The sequence below is a fragment of the Colobus angolensis genome, unplaced genomic scaffold (genome assembly GCF_000951035.1).
Source record: "Colobus angolensis palliatus isolate OR3802 unplaced genomic scaffold, Cang.pa_1.0 Scaffold10, whole genome shotgun sequence".
Classification (NCBI taxonomy): Eukaryota; Metazoa; Chordata; class Mammalia; order Primates; family Cercopithecidae; genus Colobus; species Colobus angolensis.
Window position 1 is genome coordinate 16,232,953 of NW_012110919.1, and position 8,957 is coordinate 16,241,909.

Consider the following 8,957-nt stretch of genomic DNA (forward strand, 5'->3'; position numbering starts at 1 on the left):
GGAGAGCATAATTGCATAAACCTAGATGCTACAGCCTACTGCATATCTAGGCTATACCGTGTAACCTATTACTCCTAGGCTACAAACCCAGGAGCATGTGCAGCATGTTACTGGACTGAATACTGCAGGCAATTGTAACACAATGGTATTTGTGTATCTAAACATATCTAAACATACAGAAGGTACAGTAAAAAATGGTGTTATAATCATATGAAAACACCTTTGAATATATGGTCCACTGTCAACTGAAATGTTACTGTGCGGTGCATGCCTGTATTTCATTAGATGTAGGTTTTGAAAATATATTCTCCCAGTCTTGGCTTATCTTTTCATTTAGAGTAGCATCTTTCAAGAGCAAAAGATTTTAATTTTGCTGGAGAAAATGTATCCATTTTTCGTGTATGATGATAACTTTTATGTCTTGCCTTATTCCATTCCGGCTGCTGTAACAAATTACTATAAACTGGATGGACTACAAAAAATAGAAATTTCTTTCTTTTTTTCTTTTTTTTTTTACCTCCGAACTTTTTATTTTCCTCCTGCTCCCCAAAGGGTACTCTGTCTTCTGCTGGATTAATGCCTCAGAACTTTGGTGTCCTTCATCTCAGACAATACTTCGCCATCCACCATCTGGCAGGTGGTGGTCTTTTGGATGGTTTGCATGTAGTTGTTGCTGTCCAGGGCATCACCAAGATTGAACTCCTTGCCATCTTCCAGCAGGCGGTGGCAGGTGGCAATCTCAGCCTCCAGCTTGACCTTGATGTTCAGCAGGGCCTCGTACTCCTGGGCCTGGCGCTGTCCCTCTGCCAGGGTCTGTGCCAGCTCTGACTCCAGGTGCAGCAGGATCCCGTTGAGTTTCTCCATCTGCAGGGTGTGGCGGGCCTCCACCTCCCTCAGGCTGTCCTCCAAGCTGACTTTCAGATTTCTCATGGAGTCCAGGTCAATATCCAAGGACTGGACTGCACGTCTCAGCTCTGTGAGCATCATCTCAGCAGCTCCAACCTTGGCAGACTGCGTGGTGACCACTTTGGTGCTCTCCTCATTCTTCTGAGACCAGTATTTGTCCAGTTCCTCTTGGTTCTTCCAAGCCAGCTCGTCATATTGGTCCCAAATGTCTGCCATGATCTTGGCGAGGTCCTGAGATTTGGGGGCATCTACCTCCATGGTCAACCCAGAGCTGGCAATCTGGGCTTGCAGGCCTTTTACTTCCTCTGTGTGGTTCTTCTTCATGAATAGCATCTCCTCCTTGAGAGCCTTGATCCGTCTCCAGCTGTGGCCGAGTGACACTGGTGTCATCAATGACCTTGCGGAGCCTATGGATGTCATGGGCCATGGCCAGCTCTGTCTCATACTTGACCCTAAAGTCTTCAGCAGCAAGACACACATTATCGATCTGCAGAACGATGCAGGCATTGTCCACAGTATTTGCAAAGATCTGAGCCCTCAGGTCCTCAATGGTCTCGAAGTAATGGCTCCAGTCTCTGACCTGGGGTCCCTTCTTCTCCAGGTGCTCCTGGATTTTGCTCTCCAGCTTCTGGTTCTTGGTCTCCAGGCTCTTTGCTCTGTACAGGTAGGAGGCCAGGCAGTCATTCAGGATTTGCATGGTCTCCTTCTCATTCTGGATGCCTCCCATTCCTGCCAGACCCCCAACCATCCCCGCGGCCAGGCCCCCAGACCCCATGCCGCCCAAAAGCTGGTCAAGCAGGATACGGAAATCCAGGAACCAGAGCCCCTGTTGCCTACATAGACACTGACCATGCTGCTGACCGGCCAGGCACCATAGCTGGGCACCTGGACAGAGCCCAGGGACCGGTAGTTGTTGGAGAAGGTGGAGCGAGTGGTGAAGTTCGTGGTGTCCAGGGAGGCGGGCGAGAGGACAGGACTCAGACTTTCCCGATGACCAAAAAGTAGAAATTTATTTCTTAACGTTTCTGGAAGCTGGGAAGTCCAAGATCAAGACACTGGGAGATTTGGTATCTGGTGAGGAAGAGCTTGCTCTCAGGTTCATAGATGGCTCCTTCTTGCTGCATCCTCACTTGGTGGAAGGGGCAAGATTGCTCTCTGGGGCTTCTTTTATAAAGACAATAATCTATCCATGAGAGCTCTGTCCTCATGACCTAGTCACCTCTAAAGGCCCCGTCTCTTAGTACCATCACAGTGGCAGTCAGGATTTCAACCTATGAATTTTGAAAGGATAGTAGCATGTTTTATCTAAGAAAGTTCTGCCTGAATGAAGGTTACAAATATTTTCTCTTTTTTTCTAGAAGTTTTATACTTTTAGCTCAAGTTTGCCTTTCTGATCCATTTAGATTTAAATTACATTTCTGGTGTGAGGTAAGAATCAAGGTTCATTATTTTGCATATGGATCCAATTATTCCAAGACCATTTATTAAAAAGAGTACCTCTTCCCAATTATATTATCTTGATACCTATGTCAAAAATCAATTAACTATACATGTATAGACCGATTTCTTGGATTTCTATGCTGTTCCACTAGTCTAATAGTCTGTCTTTACACCAATACCACTCTGTTTTGACTCTTGTTATCTTTATAATATGTTCTCAAACCAGACAGTGTTATATCCTACAACTTTATTCTTCTCTATCAGAAATGTTTTGCCTTTTCATTTTCATATAAATGAAAGTTCTTTTCATTTTCATATAAATTTTAAATCCATTTTCTCAATTTTTACAAAACAGCTTGCTGAGATTTTGACTAGACTGCATTGGGCCTATCTGTTAATTTGAGGTGAATTGACATCTTAACAGTAATGAGTTTTCTGACCCATTAACATGGTATACAACTCTATTTAGCTGTTCTTTAATTTCTTCAACCAAGCTCTTACAGTTTTCACTGTAATCATCTTTCATATATTTTGATAATTCTATCCCTATGTATTTTGTTTATACTGTGAATAAAATTATTTTAATTTCCCATTGCTTATTAGCATATAGAAAAATGGTTGATTATGTATATTGACTTCATATCATGCTACCTTCCCATATTTATTTATTAATTCTAATATTTTTTGTAACTGAAACTTTGGAAAAAGTCAATAAAACTGATAAACCTTAGGATTTTCTATATAGATGATTATCTCATTTGTGAATAAAAACAGTTATAATCCCTTCTTTCCAATCTTTATGCCTTTTATTCTTTTTCTTGCCTTATTGCAGCAGTAAAGAACTCTAGTTAATTGATAAGTAGAGGTGGCGAGAATGGACTTCTTTGCCTTATTCTCAAAATTAGAGGAAAAATATTTATGATATTAGCTGTTGATTTCTCATAGATGTCCTTTATTGGGTTATGGAAATTCTCCTCTACTACTAGTTTGCAGAGAGCTTTTTATCATGAATAGGTATTGAATTTTGTCAAAAGTTTTTTTGCGTCTACTGAGATGGTGACATAGTTTTTTTTGCCTCAGTCTGCTATTAGGATAAATCACATTGATAGATTTTCTAAAGTTAAAACAACCTTCCATTTCTTGGATAATTATGCTTGGTAACAATATATTATCTTTTTTATACATAAAGAAATTTATTTAACAAACTAAAGTTTTGTTAAGAATTTTTGCATCTATGATAAGGAATATTGATCTATACTTTTCCCATAATGTCTTTGTCTGATTTTAATATCAAGCTCGCCTCATAAAATGAGCTGGGAAGTGTAATCATTTCTTTTATTCTCTGGATGAGTTTATGTAGAACCTCCATTATTTCTTTCCTAAAAGTTTCCTTTAACATATCAGTGTTGTGGCTGATGTTTTCTTTCTGAGAAGATTTTCAAATATGAAATTTTTAATAGAAGATATGGGGCTATTCAGGTTACCTATATTTCTTGAATGAATTGTGGCAGTTTCTGTCTTGCATAGAATTTATACATGTCATCTAAATTAAAAATTTTTTGCTAAAATTTTTCAGAATATTCTCTTACCCTTTTGATGTGTGCTGAATTTGTAACAATATTCCTCTTTCATTTTTTTTTTTAACTGATAATTTGTGTCCTCTCTCTCTCTCTTTTTTTTTTTCCTGATTAGTCCGGATACAGTTTATCAATTTACGACCAAATAGTCAGTTTTGGGTTTTTTTAAATATTTTTCTATTGTGTTTATTTCTTATTTTAGTCTACTCTTTATTATTCTCTTCCTTCTACTTGCTTTGAATTTAATTTGCTCTTTTCTTTCTAGTTAATGCTGAAGCTTAGATAAATTTTTGAGATTTTCTTTTTAAATATAAGCATTTAATGCTATAAATTTTCCTCTTTGCACTGCTTTTGCTTTATCACACAAACTTTGATATTTTGTGTTTTCATTTTAATTTTGCTCAAAATATTTTATAACTTCCCCTGTATTTTTTATTTGACTCATGAGTTTTTCAGAACTGAATTATTTAGTTTCCAAATATTTGGAGGTTGTCAAAATATCTTTTTGTTATTGATTTCTAGCTTAGTTAAGATCAGATAACTCTGTATTATTTAAGTTTAGTTAACATCAGATAACTCTGTATTATTTCAGTTATTTTCATGTTTTTTGACTTGTTTTATGGCCTTGCATATGATCTATGTTATTGATTGCTGTAAACAGTTCAAACAATGTATATTCTGCTGTTGCAGGGTCTGTATGTCAGTTAGGTTAAGTTGGTTGATAGTAAGTCTTCTTTATACTTATTGGTTTTATGTCTACTTGTTCTATACCAATTTCTGAGAGAAGAGTGTTGAAATCTCCAAAAGTAATATAATATTTGTCTATTTCTCCTTTTAGTTCTATTAGTTTTTGCTTCTTATTTTATAAAGCTCTGTTATGCCAGGCATGGTGGCTCACACCTGTAATCCCAGCACTTTGGGAGGCTGAGGCGGGCGGATCACGAGGTCAGGAGATCGAAACCATCCTGGCGAACACGGTGAAACCCCGTCTCTACTAAAAATACAAAAAAAATTAGCTGGGCGTGGTGGCGGGCGCCTGTAGTCCCAGCTTCTCGGAAGGCTGAGGCAGGAGAATGGCGTGAACCTGGGAGGCGACTGAGCTTGCAGTGAGCAGAGATCGCGCCATTGCACTCCAGGCTGAGAGACAAGAGCGAGACTCCGTCTCAAAAAAAAAAAAAAAAAAGCTCTGTTATTAGGTGCAAACACAATTATTGTTATATCATCATGACAAGTGTATCTGTATCATTATGAAAAGTCCCTTTTTATCCTTGGTAATATTGTTTTGAAATCTATTTTGTCTGATAGCAATATAGCTACTTCAGCTTTATTTTTGTTTAGTATTTGCATAGTTTATCTGTTTAAATCACTTCACTTTTAACCTAACCGTATCTCTCCAGTTAAAGCAGATTTCTTGCAGACAGCCGACAGTTGGGTTTTGTTTTATGTAGTCTGTCAATTTTTTTTGCTTTACGTCTTAGAATAATTGCTATGGTCTGAATATTTGTGTCCTCTCGAAGTTCATATGTTACAATCCTAACTGCCAAGATGATGATATAAGACGTGGGAACTTAAGGACGTGATTAGGTCATAAAGGTAGAACCCTTATGAATGGGATGATGCCCTTATAAAGCTGCCTTGTCCCTTCTGCCATCTGAGAATGCAGCAAGAAGGGGCCATCTATGAATCAGAGTGTGAGTCCTCACCAAAATCCAAATCTCCTTGTACTTTCGTCTTGCACTTCCAGCCTCCAGAACTGTGAGAAATACATTTCTTTTATTTATAAGCTTCCCAGTTTATGGCATTTTGTTATAGCAGCCCAGATGAAGGAAGACACCAATTTACATCTAATGTCATTACTGAAATGGGTATAGCTTACCTGTACTATGACGTTATTTGTTTTCTATTTGTCCCAAATGTTCTTTGTTCCTCTTTGTTTTTTATGTCGCTTTCTTTTGGATTAATTGAATATATTTTATGGCTCCATTTTTTTTTTTACTCCCAGGTTCAAGCAATTCTCCTGCCTCAGCCTCCCAAGTAGCTGGGACTACAGGTGCATGCCACCATGCCCAGCTAATTTTTTGTATTTTTAGTAGAAACAGGGTTTCACCGGGTTGCCCAGGCTGGTCTTGAATTCCTGAGCTCAGGCAATCTGCCCACCTCGGCCTCCCGAAGTGCTAGTATTACAGGCGTGAGCCACCGCGCCTGGCCTATGGCTCCATTTTATCTTCACTATTGGCTGATTAGATATCCATCTTTTTAAATTTTTTTGTAGTTGCTCTAGTATTTACAATGTAAAATTTTAACTTATCACCATCTATTTTCAAACCCTACTAAAAACACTTCACATAAAATATAAGATCCTTACAACGTGTATTTCCATTTACCACCTCCGTTTTCTGTGCTATTCTTGCCATACATTTTGCTTCTATATTTGTTATAAACCCCACGATACATATTTTTTGCTTTAAACACTCAATTATCTTTCAAAGAGATTAGAAGTAGAAAAACTATGTTTTATATTCACCTTCATATTTTACAGAACTGCTCTTTTAGTTAACAACATAATTTTCTGGAAGGGTGACTAAATTCTGCCAGTGCATTTTTTACACTATCTTGGCAAGACATGAATGTCTTCATTTCTCATTTCTAAGCTATTCTTACAAACTAGCAGTGTTGATATAGTTTGGATGTGTGTCCCTGCCCAAATCTTGCACTGCACCACGTCTGGCCACCTTGCTGAGTCTTTCTTGCTCCTGCTCTGGCCTTGTGATGTGCCTGCTCCCCCTTTGCCTTCTACCATGATTGTTGGTTTCCTGAAGCCCCCACCAAGAAGCTTAGCAGATGCTAGCATCATGTTTACTCTACAAGCTACAGAATGGTGAGCCAATTAACCTCTTTTATTTATAAATTTCCCAGTCTTGGCTATTTCCTTATAGCAATGCAAGAACAGCCCCATTCATTTTGCATGGCGCTGTACCTGTGGGATACTTCAGATCTCAACCAACAATTCAGAAAAGTGATTTGAGGACATTTCCAGTGGCTAGAATCCAGGTTTGTTGAGGTGGTCAATCAATAAAACAGTTAATTAACAATTATTCATTTGTTCATCTTCTTTTTGTTCTTTCATTCATCAAACACAGATTAATCATTAACTGTGTACCTATTACAAGCTCAGTGCTGGGAATGCAAAGGATCTCTAGATTTAATAGGTTTTAACTGGAAGTAGGAGACTTAATAGGTTTTAACTGGAAGTAGGAGACTTAATAGGTTTTAACTGGAAGTAGGAAGATAGTGAAATAACTTTTAAAATGCATTAATCAGTGTTTTCTTCCTCAGTGCCTACTGTTATTTCTCTCATAATTCTTAAGGCCTAGCTTTTATAACTTGGTATAATATAGTGTTATTTTATTATGATGATCATAATAATGCTGCCACCAGTGAGATGGGATTATTCCCTTGACCTTGACCCCCTTCATGGGCAGGAACTGGAATGGCTTATTTCACTCAGCCTGCTGCTTGCCACTACTCATGAGAGGGAGCGTGCAAGTGAGTCAGGAACCAGAGCGAAAATATGAATGCTGGAACTGACCAGTCACTCCTCTCTGGTGAGAGCAGGCTGTGTGTGGGCTCTGGAGCAATGTCCCAGCCCCTGCCCTCATGGGTTCTTGTCTGGTGTCCAGAAAGAATCAGGTCACATGAATGGATCGAAGGGTAGTATATGTGGAGGATTTTCTTGGGCAATGGATGTGGCTCTCAATGGAATGGGGAGTTGGAAAGGGGATGGTGGGGGAAGAGGTGATCTTTCCCTGAAGCCACACCATCTGAAGTTGACCGCATCTATCTGTAGTCTCTGCTTGTATCCCCAACACTTAGCCATTTATATTGCTCTTCCAGTTGAAGTCTTTTTGTGGGCACAGGATAGGGGCATGGCGGGCTAAAAAGGCAACATTTGGGTGAAAAATGGGGTCAGCTATTGTCACTTAGGGCCACAGTTCCATGCTTTAGAGTGGGGTTTAGCTGGGAGTCCAATCATTCTGTATCACCCATGCCATTACATACATTTTACTCCTTTTCTCTTTTATTCCTTATAACATCCCCAGGAAGTACTATCTTCCTGATTCTACAGAGAAGGACAGAAGCTCAGGGAGTGATCTGCCCAAAGTCACAACTACTATATGAATAATATGACACTGGATTTAATCCACTCCAGGCTGACTCTGGAGCCTCTGCTCTGTCAGAAATAAGCAGAAAAGATTGGTCCAAGATTTCTGCTGCTTCTGCTTTGAATCCTATGTAAGAGGGGTCTGGACATACTGCAGGTGGTCAATAGAGACTTAACAAAGAGGAAAGGAAACAATAGAGTGAAAAGGCAACCTACAGAATGGGAGAAAATATTTGTAAATCATATATCCAATAAAGGGTTAATATCCAGACCATATAAAGAACTCCTATAACTCAACAACAAAAACACAAATAACCAGATTTAAAAAATGGGTAAAGGAGTTGAATAGTCATTTCTCCAAAGAAGATACATAAATGGCCAACAAGCCCATGAAAAGATGTTCAGCATCACTAAATCATTAGAGAAATGCAAATCAAAACTTCAAGATATCACTTCACACCTACTGGGATGCCCACTGTCAAAAAGAAAGAAGCAACCACACAGAAAAAGGAAATATTGACAAGGCTGTGGAGAAATCGGAACTCTTGTGCACTGTGGGAATGTAAAATGGTACAGCCACTATGAAAAACTATATGGAGGCTTCTCAAAAAGCTACAAAGTAGAATTACCCTATTATCCAGTAATCTCATGTCTGGGTATGTATCCCAAAGCAGTGAAAAGCAGGGTCTCTAAGAGATATTTGTACAACCATGTCCATTGCAGCATCGTTCACAATGACCACGAGGTGGAAGCAACCCGCACACCTGCTGAGAGATCAATGGTAAGAAAATGTGAGGATCTAGAACTAGAAATACCATTTGACCCAGCCATCCCATTACTGGCTATATACCCAAAGGATTATAAATCATGCT

The 8,957-nt window shown here is 39.0% G+C and overlaps 1 pseudogene; it reads right to left on the reverse strand.

The window, feature by feature from the left end:
- Window positions 1–573: 573 nt before the first annotated feature.
- Window positions 574–8,957, reverse strand: part of LOC105508169 — a 9,926-nt pseudogene continuing 1,542 nt past the window's right edge.